Source organism: Eucyclogobius newberryi, unplaced genomic scaffold, assembly GCF_026437365.1.
Source record: "Eucyclogobius newberryi isolate DKJ021-1_F unplaced genomic scaffold, fEucNew1.0.hap1 SCAF_19, whole genome shotgun sequence".
Lineage (NCBI taxonomy): Eukaryota > Metazoa > Chordata > Actinopteri > Gobiiformes > Gobiidae > Eucyclogobius > Eucyclogobius newberryi.
Window position 1 is genome coordinate 11741209 of NW_027315823.1, and position 18889 is coordinate 11760097.

The 18889-nt window shown below is 39.3% G+C and overlaps 1 protein-coding gene across 1 annotated transcript in view; it reads left to right on the forward strand.

The window, feature by feature from the left end:
* The window catches only part of chd6 (chromodomain helicase DNA binding protein 6), a 128987-nt gene that overhangs the window by 22312 nt on the left and 87786 nt on the right, over positions 1–18889 (forward strand). The window lies entirely within an intron of this gene.

Below are 18889 nucleotides of genomic sequence, written 5' to 3' on the forward strand. Positions count from 1 at the left end.
TTATTTAGCGCAAACACATCGACGACGACAGCTGTCTCTTGTCAACATCAGTGTCTGTCCCGGCGAGATGTTCAGGGACGCCGGCGAGCGCGGTTCATTTCAGAAGCATTTGGTCTGGGCTTCGGGCTGATTCTGAGTGGCTCATTTTAGGGCGTTTGCAATATGCCAGGAAGAAAAATGTAATACGGCGGCTGCTGGGGTTGCTACAGTACCAAAGCTAGTATGGGAAAAAAGCTCAGATACTGCACATTTGTCAGGTATCGGCGAGTACTCATCACTGATCCGATATCAGAGCGTCTTTTTACAGGCCTCGCTCTTGTTTTTTTTACGCTTTTATCTATAACAGAACTGAGTACCGTATTTTCCGGACTTTTCACAGTTTTGGCCGGGGTGCGACTTATACTTATATTTATACCTATATACTTATAATTGGAGCGACTAATATGTGATATTATATGTTCTTGTCACACTTGCAACCGCATTTCATACTCCAGTGCAACTTATGTGTTTTTTCTTCTCTATTATGCATGTTTTGGCTGGTGCGACTTGTACTCCGGAAAATACGGTACCTTTTAGTTGACTTTTTCAGTTAGTAGTACGTGGTAATGGAATGGTATCGGTATCAGCACTTATAATTAGACCAAGTATCAGTATTGGAGCGGTTTAAAGCTTTAACAAAGTGGTTAAGTTGTCTTTTAATGAACTCTGTTGGTCTTTTAGTTATAGTATTAGCAGCAATGTTTATTGTAATTATAGTGGTGGTATTGATATTCTGTTATGGTTCAGTTTCAGATATTTTAAGCCTATTAAATCTCCACAATATGTTTTTCCCTAAGCAGACAATATTTGCAGTGCTTTGAGGTGTGATAATATGATATTTCAACACATATTCGTTTGGTGAGTCGTTGCGTACTGCTGTATATAGGCCTGTACAGTAATAAAGTGAGAGAAAGGACTAAATGGATGGAGTTTGATGAGAACCATGTGACTATTCCAGACTGTTCCTTGTCTGTCATGGCTCTACATCATGGCTCAAATTTAAAAGTAAAGTTTTTTTGAACGACAGTTGAAGCTAGGGCTGCAACTAACAATTATTATGCAATTCAATTCATTCAAGACCTGTGAATAACGATTGTATTATTATTTTAAACCAAATGTGACCCAGGTAAAACGGAGTATACTTGCAGAGAAAACCGATTTTTCTTCTGAAACACAAAACTGACATGTTTCCTGTGCCATTTTTAGGTAATTACTGCCTTTTCTGAGCCACAAAACATCTATTCATAGCATGTTTTTGAAGTCTGTTCATGAGCCAGATAACGATTACCGGTAATTGATTGCTAGATGAATTGACTCTTATATAATCAATAATCTATTAGTCCCTATAAGGGTGAGACATTAATATTTGTATATTTCATTATGTAGTATTTGGCTGTAGCTTATGGGCGCTATGGAGCTTATTTTAAACAAAATTATAGCACTTTTTGACACAGGAAAAACAAATAATGACATTGCCTCTTTCAGGTGTTAAGTCAAATTGTCCATACGAGTTTGTTCCTTAATCATTCGTACTTATTTACAGATTTCCAAACCAATTACCTGTCGATGTAATAAAACAGCAGCCACGCGGGAAAATGTAATTACTGCCATATTCATTACATGCTTCAGAGTCTGTTTGTTAATAGATTTGTGGTTCATATTAACAGGGATTTTAATTACGTAGCCATGTGCTGTTTATGGAGGCACTTTTGTGATTAGAGAAGAAAAAAATGTTGATTGTTGGTTACTTTATGATAATGCTATTTAGGTATACGTAGACATTAAAATTGTTCTAAATACTCTAATAAAAGTATCTGTTGAGAACTAGACTTACAGTAGCACATAAAAAGAAGATAACATTTGGTCAAATGTTTACTGTATATTGTGCAAAAGCTTATTGCATTCGCTTGGATGAAAGACTTTTATCTCTATTTCCATGAGAATTGTTGTTTAATTCCTATTTGCGATGAATGAGACGCTGGTCCTTTAACGCCAACAAGTTGAGGCTCTTCTCTCTGGCAACAATGGCAAACCCCAGACCTAAAAGTGATCAAATCTAGAAAAATACACTTGTTCTCCTGCTCTCCTGCTGCGTTTGCGTGCATGTTTGCGTGCATGTGTGCGTGCATGTGTGCGTGCATGTGTGCGTACATGTGTGCGTGCATGTGTGCGTGCATGTGTGCGTGCATGTGTGCGTACATGTGTGCGTGCATGTGTGCGTGCATGTGTGCGTGCATGTGTGCGTGCATGTTTGCGTGCATGTGTGCGTGCATGTGTGCGTGCATGTGTGCGTGCATGTGTGCGTACATGTTTGCGTGCATGTGTGCGTGCATGTGTGCGTGCATGTGTGCGTGCATGTGTGCGTACATGTGTGCGTGCATGTGTGCGTGCATGTGTGCGTGCATGTGTGCGTGCATGTGTGCGTACATGTTTGCGTGCATGTGTGCGTGCATGTGTGCGTGCATGTGTGCGTGCATGTGTGCGTACACGTGTGCGTGCACGTGTGTGTGTCTGCGGAGCGGTCGAGAGCGAGCGACTCCAGCGACACACCGACATTAACTCTTGACTAAGGGTGTAATTGATGTATGTAATAGCTATAACTATAAGCTATAAGAAATAAACTCCGTATTACCCAGTATTATATATCACCCTTCTAATTTTCACTTGGCCTACATATTAACGAGGAAGAGGCTTTCTGTGCAGAAAGCACTTAACACCTTGTTATATACGTATGCACATTTTGCTTATCATTACAATCAGTGAAACTGTCTGAAGGTGGCTCTAAACTGTAGATTTGCTGTGGCCCACAGTCACAGTTGTGCTGAAGACAGAGGAGGTGAAGAGTGTGTCTGTCCCGGGCTCCTCACGGGCTCTGACGCGAGTGCTGAAAGTTCAGGTTTGGGTGGATAATCAGAATGGGATTAAATTCAGTGGGTGAAGTGAGGGGTTGACTTTAGAATCAATACCTTTAGTGGGACTGCTTTCTGTGGGTAAGGTGGAGCAGCTCGTCATCTCTGTGCCTCCCGGCGTACCACCACCACCACCACCACCACCAAGTCTTTTCCGGCTTACTTTCACCCCTGCACGTACTTGGCATTGAATTATTACACAATTAGATCCTCACTATACATTTTGTTCATTCTAAACCCAATATTGATCTAAAATGGCTCAGTAATAGAAAGAGGTTAATTGACTTCCTGTTAAAAACTGCAGAACTGTTAAGCCCCGCCTCTTCATATTCACATTTCACGGTAACAAGAAGCATATTGTCATTTACATATTTTTATTTTGGAAAAGGGTCTACGTCACATTTTAGAACCCTACATTTCAGTTGGAGTCTTTTTCAAATAATCACAACTAAGTAGAGGGATGTGGGCGGGGATAGGGGCTAAGTGAAAACAGGCATTTTCTGAGCACTGGTGCCTTAGTTGCAAGACAACACAGGATTACCCTGGCGTGAATCAACCAAAGTACAACTGTGAATAAACTAATGATGGGGAACACTGTTGTAACAGAGTTAACAGCTCTTTCTAGTTTATTTTGTATAATAATTTATGATAATTAGTGGGTTTAATCCCTCATTCGTCCAGGAGTGTTCCATTGTAGAAAATTATTCAGTTGTATCATCTGGATAAACTGTGTCTAAATGACTGCAACTGAATCTTTTCCAACTATAATCTGATAGTGATAGTATTACTTTTACAGCCTTATCACTTTATGTCATTATGTGATACTAAACCTCAAAGACATGATTTTAGCACCTGTGCTGGATAAATATTGTCTGCTATTGTAATTGAGATCATCCTAAAGCACATCCGTGTGTTGTCAATCATACATCATCAACAAATCAAAATGTTGTTGTCTTAAAACATTTGATTTAGTTATTATTTTATTCCTTCCCTGAAACCATGTTGTCAAGCGCACCGATGTCCTTATATCGAAGCTGTGATGATGGCATTTCCCCGGAGAGGTGAAGTTTATTGTATCTTTATTTGAATTGGCAGCGTTTATCCTCTCCATCTGAACACAGCAGAGATAAGGGCGTTTGTGCTGTTTAGTCTGCGCCAGCGTCAACCGTTTAGAGAAGCGCTGACATCCAGCATACTCAGATTAACATGCTTCACAGGAAGCACTGCAGAGGCACCGACGCGCTATTTACTCAGGATAAGGGCGAGGAAAGGGAGGATTTCTTTAACTAGGGCTACGACGCAATATTCTGAAACTGAGTTGATCCAAAGATCCATGGCAAATATTCACCAAGATCATTTATGTCCAAGTTAGAAATGTGTCCACTGATCTGCTTCACCTTGTAAGATTTTGACCCGTAATTTGATTAGAAATAGAAATGTTTTATATCTACAACAGAAGAAGGCAGAAGGCATGAGTTAGCTGGAGTGTTGGGAGCAAATGTGTGAGCTTAATTTGAATGTACAATTATTCAATCTGCAAGTACTTGTTTGTTATAGATTGTTTGTTTTGCTTTTTGTATGAACTTTTGTGAGCTTGTGGTGCAGCTATTGGTCATCACATTAATTTTTCTTCTCATTAAGTTTTAGCTTACGGTTATTGTGAGATTTAAAGATTATTCACGATTATTGAGACTGTGACAAAACAACAGTGTTTTATTTCTTTCCTGTGGTCTGACAAGTTACTGTTTCTCAAGTTTGTGACCGACTTTACCAAACTGAACTTTCTGAAAGACAAAATGCCAGATATAAAAAAAAAAAACACTTTACATTTAGGTCTACTTTTTTGAGGAAAGAGTGGAAAGTGGCTGAGTGGAAAGGACTTTATTTTGCTTCTAAAATTGTCACTTTCTTTTAATTGAACTAATTGAACAGTCTTGACATCCCGACTTATGAGAAAGCAGACGGCTGTATCCAGACTCACCCGGCTCGTGTTTTAGAAATCTTTTAACTCCCATACGCGCCCGGTTTTTTATCGGTCACCTTTACAGTCAGTTAGTTAGATGACTACCGTATTTTCCGGACTATAAGTTGCACCGGAGTTTAAGTCGCACCAGCCAAAAAATGTATAATAGAGAAGAAAAAAATACATATAAGTTGCTCGTCGAGTATGAGTCGCACCCTGGCCAAAACTATGAAAAAAAGATGTGATTTATAGTGTAGAAAATACGGTAATAAAAATAACTCGCTGTTATTCCCAAGACAATTGCAGTTAAAATACTATGAAATCAAATTGGTCTTGAAGAAAGGGTAATTTATAATACTATATACAATTTACACATATTAAATTAATTAAAAACGAGGTGGAAATACCATATTTTCTGGAGTATAAGTCGCACCAGCCAAAAAATGCATAATAGAGAAAAAAACAAACATATTAGTCGCTTCAGAGTATATTTATATAAGTATAAATATGAGTTTAAGTCGCACCCCGGCCAGAACTATGAAAAACGTTGCGAAAAAATACGGTAATTGCCTTATGTCTTGTGATAAAATGTGAATATATGATTATGTTTCTGTGATATATTTTATCTGCATAATAGTGATATTTTATCTGCATCATTAGTCTAAGAGAAGAACGGGTGTGTGACAAACTGCATTTGTGAAGGGGTCGTAAAGATGGGCCAAAGAATGTTGCCCCAGGGGGGGAGTTGCACCCCCCCTTGCAGGCTTTATCTCTACGGAAAAATACCAAGTGCCTTGATGTGAGGCTGACCAATGAGAAATGTGACCCGCCTATTCCAGAATATCTAATAAAACCAACCAGCATGGGAAAAAACAGGGTGAGACGCAGGAGGGTCAGCCAGGCTCCTTACAACGGCTTGGCTGACACAGTCCCCGCGTTTTCTCCCATGCATGCCACACAAATGTCTGATGTTTCTGTGTCGTTTCATATTCTAGGTTGAATTGTGTTCTCGATGTGTTACGGAATAGCATCGGTGTATGTCTGATTCCATGACATGTCTGGAAGGCTTAAACTTTGTCATTATAAAACAGTAAACCAAGTCCTTTCTTCAGATCGAACACTCTTAAACAGCCTTCTTAATGGGGGAAAAACAAAACAAAAAAACAAACTAGCAGTGTGTCAACCTGTTCTTATTCATGAGTCACACACTATCATCATTTCTTTTTATTATTTCTTTATTTCTCAGCGTCCGTGAGTCAGCAGACTGTGGGTGAAACGATGGTGTTAAGAGAAAGAATTGTCTCTTCGCGCGTCAATGTCTCGTTACGGTCCGTTCTCATTCTCCAACCAAAATCAGGAATTGGGGTTGTCAAGAAATCAATACGCAGTTACTAATTAACCCTAAAACTAGTATCGATACTGAAAAAATAGCATGGAATGGATACATTTGAAACTTGAATATTAATATTTTTTGAAGGAAGCTAAAAGAACTGATTGCAATAGGTCAGTTTGAGATTAATGATACACATTAATCACAAATTGATGCTGATTAATCACGCCAAACACGCTCTTTCCGATTACGAGGCCTCACCTGAGCAGAGGAGGAGCAGCGCCGACATCACACGGTTACATATGCACAGAAAGTCCAGTGGTCTGAAGTTTTATTTTTGTCACATCTGCGCAACTGGGATGATGTATTAGACCAATGCCGTTAGTTTGAATCCCAGCAATGAAAATCTACTGCATGTCCTCCCTCCTCTTTCATCCCCGTTTCAGCTGTCCCGTCTAATTAAGCCAAAAAATCCCCCCCAAAAAAGAGAGAGAAAAACCCCTAGATTTAGACTGATAAGCACTCAGGAGAAACACAGATACATAAACATTTTTTTTCTTCCTATTTATTATTTTTAAACACACAACAACACAGTTTACATAACACAAACTAACCTAGAAATTATAGTTTTACTCCAATCAAGCAGGTATTTGTGGAGAAAACGTAACAAAATCACACTAGGTACACTCATTCCAGAATTTACACAACATTTTTTTTGGACTCTCTAAACATCAATTCCACAAAATAAAGTTCTTCTTGTATATTTTTATTCATCAAATAAAAAAAAAAATGACATTAGAGGAGTTTTTCCCCCCCAGTGATTGCAGAGTAATTTCCTGGTGTGATGTCATCAATTACTATTTTTTATTTTTTATTTTTAACAAAATTTGAAATATATTTAACTTAAAGGTGGAATGGACGATTTTTTTCAGCAAATTTTGTATTATATTTCCTCGTGGCGTGGATAAATCATTTGTCCTGCCACGTATCAATCATAAAACGCACCTATCGCTCACCTGCAGCCGCGCCAGGCTCGTCCCCACGTTTCCGCGTGTCTAAGCGCATGGATCTATCATAATATAGTTCCCTCAGTGTACGGGGCAAAATGAAGACGGAGAAAGACAGTTCGAGCTGATGCAGAAGTGGACAGAAATCTACGGGAGACGAGAGATGCGATGCGATCCGTTGCGCTTATAAACAAACGCACGTGTGTGTTGTATCAGTCCGCACGGGAGAGTGCGCATGCGCACTTCCGCCTGCGTTCTCAAATCGCCAAAAAATCTTCCATTGCGCCTTTAACTGCATTTTTGTTCAATGAGTCAGAGGCATCTGTTAGTTTTTTACTTTTTTAGATTTGACAAATAAGTACATGATTTACTTGTATTAAGAAAATGTGCATAAATACTTCCAAATAGACATTTAATTAATGACATAATAACATAGTAATGTTTAAAAAGCACGCTATGGAATTGATCGTGATTAATCTACATACATTTTTGAATCGATTAATGCTGAGAGGTGATGAAACGGGATCAATGGTTTGTTCTGATTGTCTAAGCGTGTTATGACTGATCTGTGCTGCCGTCCTGGCCAGGAAAAAGAGATACACAATCTCAATGTGTTTTATCCGTTTAATAAAGGTTAAATAAAACATCTATTAAAAAAGGTCTTTATCAGAACCTGTACAAGACTTAAAGGCGGTATGGACGATTTTTCGGCGATTTGAGAACGGAGGCGGAAGTGCGCATGCGCACTCCCCCGTGCGGACTGATACAACACACACGTGCGTTTGTTTATTAGCGCAACGGAGCGCATCGCATCTCTCGTCTCCCATAGATTTCTGTCCACTTCTGCGTCAGCTCGAACAGTCTTTCTCCGTCTTCATTTTGCCTCGTACACTGAGGGAACTATATTATGATAGATCCATGCGCTTAGGCACGCGGAAACGTGAGAAGGAACCGCACGCGGCTGCAGGTGAGCGATAGGTGCGTTTTATGATTGATACGTGGCAGGACAAATGATTTATCCACGCCACGAGGAAATATGATAAAAAATTTGCTGAAAAAAATCGTCCATACCACCTTTAATACTAGTATTATTTTGTTTTGTGAATTGCATTACCTTGTCTTAAAAATAGTGTTTTATAATTTTTGTGGTATTAAAAGAGTTTCTAGAGAATCAAGAACTAAAAGTGATATTTTTAATACATTTGATTACCATAACCAACTTTATTAACTAACTAAACAACTTGATCGTTCTAATTTTGCAGGTTTCTAAAGCAATAATTGCAATAAAATCGTTGAATTTGTATTTGGTGACTAATTATTTTATTGGGACAAAAGCAAAAAGGAAAAGGAACGAATGAGTTAGCCAGAGAATTGGGAATGAATTGTGAATTTATCGTGCCTTTGAAAAAAACAATATACAATACAACTATTTTTATTGTATTGTCATTGCAGTTTTGCTAAAGTGATGAATTGACGCACAGGACCCGTTTCCCTTGACGATTACAGCTCTGTGCTGCCACCTACGTAAAGCTGCCTATGACCTTCACTTGAACTATCGCTGTCATTGACTCTGCGATGCTAAAACGCAAACACCTCAAGCCCAGAGTCTCTTTAATTGCCGCCAGTGCCCGCTAAACGAACTGCAAGTAAGAACGTTTTTGGACTGTACAAAACAGACACACATTTGCGTACTTGTCGGTACATTTGCGTACTTGTCGGTCCATCGGTTGGTGCTGCAGCCGTGAATAGCAGTGGCATCGATGAGACTGCAGTGGTCTATATACAGAACGTGACCGAGAGAGCGCCAGGGCCTGTGTGATATTGATTCATACACAGAGCCCTGTAGGAGCCATGGGCAGATGCACACAACTCGCCCCTGTGCACCGACAGCACCGCTTTTACAGAAGGCAGGTTCAGAAATGCACATTTTATTTGGTAGCTTACTATGGCCCAGGGGCCTCATACATAAAGCTTGTATGCACACTCCGCAGTGTGTAGGCCGCCGTCTGAATTACACGTGGCATTTATAAAAGTTCCATTAAGTGCAGGACTTTGCCGCTCTGTGCAAACTGAGACCCTCATGTAAGTTCTGCACAAAGTATGGAGGCACAGGGAAAAGACAACACTCGTGGAGAGGGCGTGGAGAGAGCGTAGAGAGGGCGAGAGAGGGCGAGAGAGGGCGTGAGAGGGCGTGAGAGGGCGAGAGAGGGCGAGAGAGGGCGAGAGAGGGCGTGAGAGGGCGAGAGAGGGCGAGAGAGGGCGAGAGAGGGCGAGAGAGGGCGTGAGAAGGCGTGGAGAGGGCGTGGAGAGGGCGTGGAGAGGGCGTGGAGAGGGCGTGGAGAGGGCGTGGAGAGGGCGTGGCGTGACATGGTTTCACGTATGCAGATTCCAGCTGCAGGTGGGATCTATAAAGACCTAAGTGTGTGGTGTGTGCCTCTAGTGGTCACTTATAGTATGCACTTACTCAGCAAAATGTCTACACAATCCTTTAAAGATGAGGCCCCAGGTCTTATTAGGGTTGTCATTTTGTGAGATGTGAGTGGTAAAAAAAATGTCGATTTCGAAGAACAGCACCAGTGAATAGAGCTCAATAGAGATAATATATAGTTATGCACCGGAATTTTTTTATTTGAAAAATGCTCCTCAATGCGGTTACAAGTGTGAAAATAACAAATAATATCACAGGTCGCTCCGTTATACTAAGTATATATACTAAATATATTAGTATAAATATAAGTATATGTCGCACCCCGGCCAAAACTATGAAAAAATGTGTGACTTATAGTCTGGAAAATACGGTATATGATAAAGATTGCATAGTAAAACTTAAATATACATACTGATATTTAATATCAAATATAATATATTTTTATATAAATATAAAATATTTTTAACTGGACTTTTTTTTTTTTTACACCTGCCACTTACCACCAAAGCTAAAATCCAGTAAATGCTGTCCGCGCACCAAATTTGATTCCCTGGCTGTTTTTTTTTCTCTACAACGTGCGCTCCAGGTTTTGAATTGGTCGCACTTGCACTTCAGAAGGAGCAGCCAGCAGGTCCGGATGTAATGTGTGGTGCTATGGTGCAAGTGTGAATAAGTAATAAGTGCCTTTTATGTTGCCGTGCCCCCGAGAGGTGAAGAAGAGAGGGAGTGCTGTGTAAGCGCTGCTTTGGCCGCTGAGTGTTCTGGGATATGGAGCTGCTAATATCTGCAGAGGGTTTCAAGTCATTTAGTAGTAGTAGTAGACAGTAACTTTTCTTTGAGACCATGGCTAAAAGCATGGATTTTTGTTTGGTTTACCGAAATGGAAAAAAATAAATTGGAATGAGACAGAAAGGTGTATTGGTACTTTTTTTTACACTGTTGTATCGTTCTATTGCACTTGGGAAGATGAAGTTGAGTATAAAGGCAAATATCTATCACCCATGTAAAAGACGGTCACAATGAGTTTCCACTCCATCTGAGATGGGGTGAAGATATTAGAGAAAGACCCGAAAGCAGCTTGGAGTAGAGCTGCTGCTCCACCATAGGTGCATTTGCCCTCCCTTTGAGACCCAGTTTTGGATTAGTGGTAAAAAACGATGGATGTGAAGTTGAGATGGACTGATCTATTGGCCAATATATCGGGTTGATATTAGTACTTTTTACCATACCGTACGTAGATTTTTTCAGTTTGTGGTAAAAAAGGTTTTTGGATGAGTTCGTAGTTATTTAACATAAACTAACCTCTTATTGGTCGATTTTTAAAATGGAGAGAGTTGAACTAATCTTAATCTTAGACTTAAAGGCCCTGCACCTGATTTTGAAAACGAGTTAATTTTAAATTGTCGGCAGTGATCTAAACATATTGCTCTCTTTTCTATCACATTCAGTTTCTCATCTCTCAGAGGCCAGAGCAGAGTTTGGTCTACTAATACTAACGTGCTAACATGCTAACAGCGCACTTCCTGGTCGATGAAGGGTCAGGCTAATGTAGATGCAGACGGCACACAGAGGTGTCATTTTGATCCTATAGTATAACCCCTTCGACTGAAATACCTGGAATGTCCTTTGCTGTTTATCTTCTAGCCTGATCTAATCTTTTCACATTTGGATCGACACGTTTAACTCGAGTAGACTGCTGTAAGATGACGTCGTCTTCCAATCCCTCTGACAAAGACACGTGTATCGCAATAATGGATCCACAGCTGCGGGAGGGGGGCCTTTCTGTAACACCGGCGTGGCAGCGGTTTCCACGACGACCACATGTTTACCCCCGCCTCCCACAGCTCTAGCGCCGAGAGCCAGTTTCCATGGTGACGGCCCCGTTTAGCCCCACCCCCTCCCCTCGTGTCTGCGAAGGCCGCTCGGTCCTCCGTGCTCGGCTGTGTTCTGCCGTTCTTTCCGCCTGACGCACCTGAGCGAGAGGCCAATCCAAATCAGGCTCACGACACGCGCTGAGCTGTAAAACGAAAAACGCTCAGCCGCGCCCGAAATCCGGGTTCTACACCTGCAACGCCCGGCGAGAACGGCAGGAGACGGGACGCTAATGTGGTCGTTCTTTTGGCATGGTCATAGCTAAAACTTTATTGGGAGAATAATGTGTGCTTCTGACGTCGAGAAGAGTTTAAAATGCAACAGTATTCACACAATTTTATGAGTATTGTCAATTATTGGAACAACAGAAGTAAGCTTGAGAAATGTAATATTAGTTTTAGACTTTTTTTAAACTAAAGCTTCTTGAGCTGCCATTTGTTCTTGTCCAAGTTAGCGAGATCCGAATCCGAATCAGAAAAGGTTTATTGTCATTGTCAATGAACAAAACATAGGAACTTGTCTTGGTGATTCGATGCAACACAAAACAATAAAACAATGAGTAAGTCCTAACAATAATAATAAGCTACTTGGTAAAAATATAAGAGTAAAAATAAAGATAAAAAATAGCTAGAAAGGCTAAACAGCGGAATAGTTGGACCAGAGGGTCAGGGGTTCAAGTCTGGTCCAGAGCGCGGACTGTTTTGCAAGATTAAAACTGGGGTTGAATATTCAAAATGCGTATATTTTAATAGCTTTAATTAGGTGTGTGAATCTTTCAGTTTCTGGCGATTCAATCCCAAATTTTGGTCTTGATTCGATTAAAAAAGTAGTACCAATATATATACTTATAGTCCAGAAAATACTGTAATTACAATGCCCACTTCAGCCAGGACTCTCAGTGGGAGTTTCTTTAGTGTAATAAAATCAACCAGGATTAATTTGCATATATTTTTTTTTATTTAGCTTTGAAACTACAATGGGTTCATGTGCTGCATATGTTTTCGCTTTGCCTAGAATGTTAACCTATTGCATTAAATCAATTGCTGGTATTTTTATTGACAAAAAAATAAAGAAAAAGTTTACATTAAAGTTTTTAATCCAGTTTGTAGAGCTTGTGGTTTACATTTGTTGCTTTGCTGACGTCATTGCGAGCACAGTCAATGCACCCAACTTTAAAACATGCTGAAAGATGAAATAAGACCCTCTCCTAATGTTCTTCTCGCCCACTGCGTGAATCTGAATCCTCGGAGGCAGGCTGATGTCATGTCATTTACTGTGGTTTCTAAATAAAGTCTGAGACACTTTTAGACTCTGTATGACATGCGCTCTGCTGTCATAGAAACAGATCCACTTCTATCACCGGGCCGGGAGATATAGCCATGCTTTGTTCCTATAGAAATAGAGCTGCAAACAAGTGGTCCGGCAGCGCGGTGCTTTGTTTTGGGGAACTTAAAGACAATATACATTTAAAGGAGCAAGTGTGCAATTTTCAAACCAAATATGGAACATTTTAAATGTCCAAAATATATAATGATTATCAACCGGTGTCATAGATACTACCTACTGTATATACCGGACAGACACGCAATTTGCCGTCTTTAAGGTACTTAAATATCCTTAGAGAATTTGGTCTCTGTTTTTCATCAATCTTGTCAAAGGGACAACCTGAAACCGAGCCATTGGAATTTGGAAACTGGGCCAAGCTTCAGCGACCAAACCCAAGCAATAGTATTTGAGAAAAATGTGAAAAACCCAGCATTTTCCACTGTATTTGTGAATGTATACGCTCCTTTTATTAGGAAATATTCTGTAATTAACACATTTTACATGGAAAATAGATGATTAGGATTAGTCTTTCATGCTTGGGCTTAAACCCAACTAGACACAGGCAGAACATCCAAACTGAAAACACTGCCAACCACTTTTTATTTTTTCTTTACCATAGTTGACTAGTTTTTTGTTGTTGTATCAATCGTCATTGGTTTCTCCTGCTCAAAACGTGTCTGTTAATCTGCAGTGCTGTAAATGTATAATGTCTTATTGATATTCTGGAGGCATAACTCTTTATCATTATTAATGTATTTGAAGTGTTAATATTTGAAATCCAGGTTGAGCTGGATCGTCACACCTCAAACAGGCATCATGTGATTGACATCTCAATTGGATCTCTGCATGTTTTATTGACTGGTGTATAGGGATGAAGAACAAAACGAAACCCCAGTGATTCGGTACTGGACTCATAAAACATCTAGCACTCACATACTATATCCTTTTCGTTCTAGAATCTAGACCATCTCAAACCTTAATCCATAGATCGCAAAATTCGCGCTGGAAAAGACGTAAACACTGCCATGCATCGATGCACCCGGACCCTAATTAGCGACGCACGCGTCTTCCCCAGGGCATATGTTGAAGCCGGCAAAATGAGTTTAAAGATGCGAGGGACAGGAGCGCCTCGTACGTGTCGAGCTGCGCGGAACCGTGTATCCACATGTGAACACTGAAGCTGCAGCCGGTGAGATCGCTGGCTTTATTTGAACTGTTTTAAGCTGTGGCCGCCACGTGCGTTGACTGTGATTGTTAATGTGCTGCGTGCGTCGTCACGTGTTAAAGGGGCGGGGTCAGCGTGGGTTCTGGGTTGTGCTTTGGTGTGGGTGTAAATCATGGATCTATTATGGTGTAAATATGAATGAAAAAGAGTAAGTGTTATGTTGTGGTGTGATGTATTTGGCATTTATTTCAGTGGGTTAATGTGCAATATACATATTTATACATCTAAGTAAATACTAAGTCAAAGTAATATTGCTTAATTGCTGCATTCATTAATTTGAGTTTATATTTTGTGATAGTATTTTGTATTCTACAGTTGTTAAATATGGTCTTGTGTTTAATGCTGCTAATATGATGTATTATTTTGATGTGTTGTGTAAAATATTTTCATACTCTATTTTTGATACTGCTAAGTTGATTGCTTTATAGTGGTTCTAGTTGACTTTTATGCTAGTTTTTGTTATTTTACACTGTTGCTTAAAATGAAAGAATGGAAATGTGTCTAAAGGCAAAACATTGTATCAGATGAAACCGCTGCCTTGACCGCTTGACCCAGACTCACTCTGTCAACAATACTCAACTTGCTCTTGTTCAGAAGTTGTTCCTCAAGTGAAACACATGAATGTGTGTTAACTGTTAAGCTATAGTTAAGCTGCTAGATAGTAGCTTGGGATTTGTAAGTTGTAACTTCTGTTAAAAAACAGTGAATAAACCAGACAAGTTGAGTTTATTTCAATCTGCATCGGATTTTGTTCATCGTAAACCACAATATTGATCTAAAATGGCTTAGTAATAGTAGATCCATTGACTTCCTTTTCAAAACTGCAGAACTGATAAGCTGTGAAATTCCCCTGTCACCAGCAGCAAATTGTCATTTACATGCTTTATCTTTTTATTTTTGAAAAGTAGCTACATAAACTTTTAGAGTCCTGCACGTATCACACTGAGTCCTCGCTTTTGAAATAATTGCAACTTAGTACAAGGATGTGGGCGTGGATAGGGTGTAGGTGAAAACTGCCTCAGTTGTAGGACAATACAGACAGAAAAATACTACTTTGAGTAAAATAATGATGCGGAAACACGGTTGCAATAAGGTTTCAAAGCTCAGGTTTTCTGGTACTTAAGTGTTTCGCAGCCATGACAACATTAAAGTTAGAGTTAAAGTTAAAGTTCACATGACAAGTCCTCATGTTTTCCTAATTAGTACTTAGTTTGGTAGGAAAGAAACTGGGAAATATTAATTTGTTTATAGTTTAACGTTTGTGAAGAAAAATCAAAAAATGAACGTGGAAACAGGAAATAGAGTTGAGTTCTGAAACAGTCTCCCTGTGATGTCATCAATAAGCGACACTCAATCCAAAAAGCAAGTACAATTTACACAAAACGGACACATTTTTCTGACAGTTTAAACAATAATTTTACAAAATAAATCCTATCCTCTGTAATATTTAACTATTATACGATTTATGTGGATTTTGCTCTTGTTTACAATACGGTTGCTAGGTAACAGTTATCGAATTACCTCCTCTTATGTCACATTTGCTGTTTAAGTTCAACCAGGAAGTAACATTGTAAACCTAAACCGAAATAAAAGAAAAAAAAGTGAATCTTAATTCCATATGCTTGTTTCCTACGGTTTGATAAAATGTCTAGTTCAAACTGGTAACAGGTTGAACTAGACATTTTATATTCTCACCCTTGTCCACTCCACTCATTTGTGAACATACAACATCGTAGAGAAGGACTTCCAGACCCACTTCACCTTGGCCAAGTCGGTGTACAACCCTGTGGATATGCGAGGTTTCTCTTGATGGCAGAAAGCTACAATCCTCGTTAGCGAAGTGCAGCTATTGACGGGTCCAAATCAATAGCGGCCTTTCGCGTCAAGAGATCTTTCTGCTCGCAATTGCCGCGCCTTTTCAAAACGGACAAAGATGTACGCGCCCATAGCAAGCTTGGCAGACATTATTGGACCAAAGGTTTAAGTAGTTCTTCTTTCGTATGTGTAAAGTTGACTATTTGTGTTTTTTTTGTGTCGGTCGAGAGAAAAGCCTAGCGGTCCATTGTCTGTGGCGGTCGATGTAAATCCACCTCTCAGCTTGTCACTTGTGGTGCTTCATACAGAGACAACTGCCGAGGCCTCATTGACTTACGTTTGTCCCGTTGACCTTCAGAATGAGATGCAGGCAATTCCGAGATCGTTAGAAGCGGCTCGATTTGGTCTGGGGCTCTGGGGCGATATGGCTGTGGAAATAGAAAAAAAAGCGATCTTATTCTCGATGATTTGTGTGAAATCGTCGTATAGTGTGATTTGATGCTTGTTTAATCCATCTGACAGCCAAAACAGAAGCACATTTCTCCACCCACTCCTATTTGTCAGCCTCTGGTGCTGTGAGTGAGTGACGGATGGATTCGACCAATCACAGTAATGCTTAAACTCTTAGAAGCAGCAGGCTTTAGTTACTTCTCTAAAAGCATTATGAATATATTAAATGCACTTGAATCAGGCTAGAATTGAAATTGTGATCCAGGCTCTAAAAATGTTGTATAAACTTTGAAAAACAAATGTAGTTGATGGATATTCTATTGAAAAAGGTCCTGTACATAATCCTGCATGCTGTGGCTGGGTTCTTTTGTCCAAGGAGTGCTTCTCTCTGTTTTTAAAGGACACATATTATGCATTATTCATCAGTGGCCTTTACATATGCTCTTTAGTACCTTTACTTTATCAAACAACACAAAATATAATGATGTAATAAGAAAACAACCTCTACCTTTGACGTCAAAATCTGGATTAAAAAACAGCGTGTTTTCTGAGTGCTCAGAGGGAGAGAACCTTGAAAACAGCATTATCGTTTCAAGTGACTCCTGGAGTGTTTTTGATGAGGGGAACAAAGTTAAAACATGGTTAAAAGTTTAAAAAATACATGTAGTGTAGTACTTTCTTTATTGGACTTATAATTTAGTATATTTTTGAGTATCCTGATAACAATATTCAAACTGTATTACCGTATTTTCCAGACTATAAGTCACACCGGAGTATAAGTCGCACCAGCCAAAAAATGCATAATAAAGAAGAAAAAAACATATATAAGTCGCACTGAAGTATGAAATGCTGTTGCAAGTGTGAAATTAACAAATAATATCACATATAAGTCGCACCCTGACCAAAACTATGAAAAAAGGTGCAACTTATAGTCTGGAAAATACGGTATGTCATGCCAACAGAAATGTGTTAAAACATGTCTGAGTTGAGGCTATCAGACAAATGGGAAATTACTTTAAAAAATATCCGTAAACGTGCAGAAATATCCATTTATTTATGTTTTTCATTTTTATTCTTAATCTTTATTTTGAACAATAAACTTGATAATCCGGTTTTGCATACGTTAAGTATATCTCACACACACACACACACACACACACACACACACACACACACACACACACACACACACTATGAATACACGTACAGTTTATCTTATTTTCAAGTTTGTCAAATAATATTACACTGCTTAAAATGTTTTAAATTTGAACTAGAGCCATTTCAGTCGGACAGCAATTCATTTGACTTAATATAATTACTCCGTGTGTCATACCTCACAACAGTTTGATTTAATTTGACCTCTGTAACCAAGCAACAACAAAAAGTCCCACATTGTTCCCAGAAATGTTCTTTTCATGCAAATGTAAAAAGTCATAATAATGAAGAATGAAAATTGAAAACGTCGTGAGAAGTTTTGATTGAAATAACCTTGAAATGAAATGGATTGAGTGCAGTTCAGGAAACTCGTGTATTTTGCATAAAGTCCACGTGTAGTTTTTGTGTTTTTATGCTGCGGGTGAGACGTTTTTTGTCAATTCAACACAGTTTTTCAAAGCAATCAAATTAATCAGCGTTATATGGATGTATAAATGTTTCACGAACTGTGTGCTCGACATGTCTGCAAAGAGTGTAAATCAAAGCAGAAGAAAATAAATACTATAAAGAAAGAAAAAGTGTTAGTAAACGGCTACTGTAGTCCTGACCAAACCTGGCTCGTCGTGTCCCTGAACGTTGGACTGCAGCAGCTCACGCCTCCTGACAGGTGTCACCCGCCACATTGAAGGATGGGTCAAATGCAGAGAATGAGGGATTAATAAAGGACACATACATCGTTTTTTGACGCAGCAATTATCTCAAATTACATTAACATATTCCGTATAGTTACATTTTTGGGGGGAAATTTATTTGATAAGATCCAAGACCAAGAACAGACATTTCATCTTGAAATGCAATTTAAAATAATAACAGATGAGAGAACATGGTGAATAGGTGTACGTATGCTAACGCTAACACCTTCAGCTACATGACGCACAGACAAGTGTCTGGTATGTTTACATAACATATTAACAGTTATTCAGATAACTATAGCATAAAGAACATGCTAACAAGTTTACCAAAGCATCAGTTTTACCCCAAATCACTAAATCCACTGAATTCTTCTTCCTCTGTGTCAATTTAAACAACTCCCCAAACTCCAGAGGTAGAGGAAGTGCAGATTCTTCTTCTGCGTCGCTTAGAGCCTAGAGCGCCCTCTTGTGGTTGTCAGTGTGAAAATAATCAACATGTGAAATGTGTTTGCCAGTGTGAAAATAACTCACAAAATTATGTAATAATGTGTTAATAATATCACATTTAAGTCGCTCCGGAGTACAAGTCGCACCCCGGCCAAACAATGAAAAAATGTGAGACTTATATTCTGGAAAATACGGTAAACAACAACCATTGATCTGCGCTGTCTACAAACC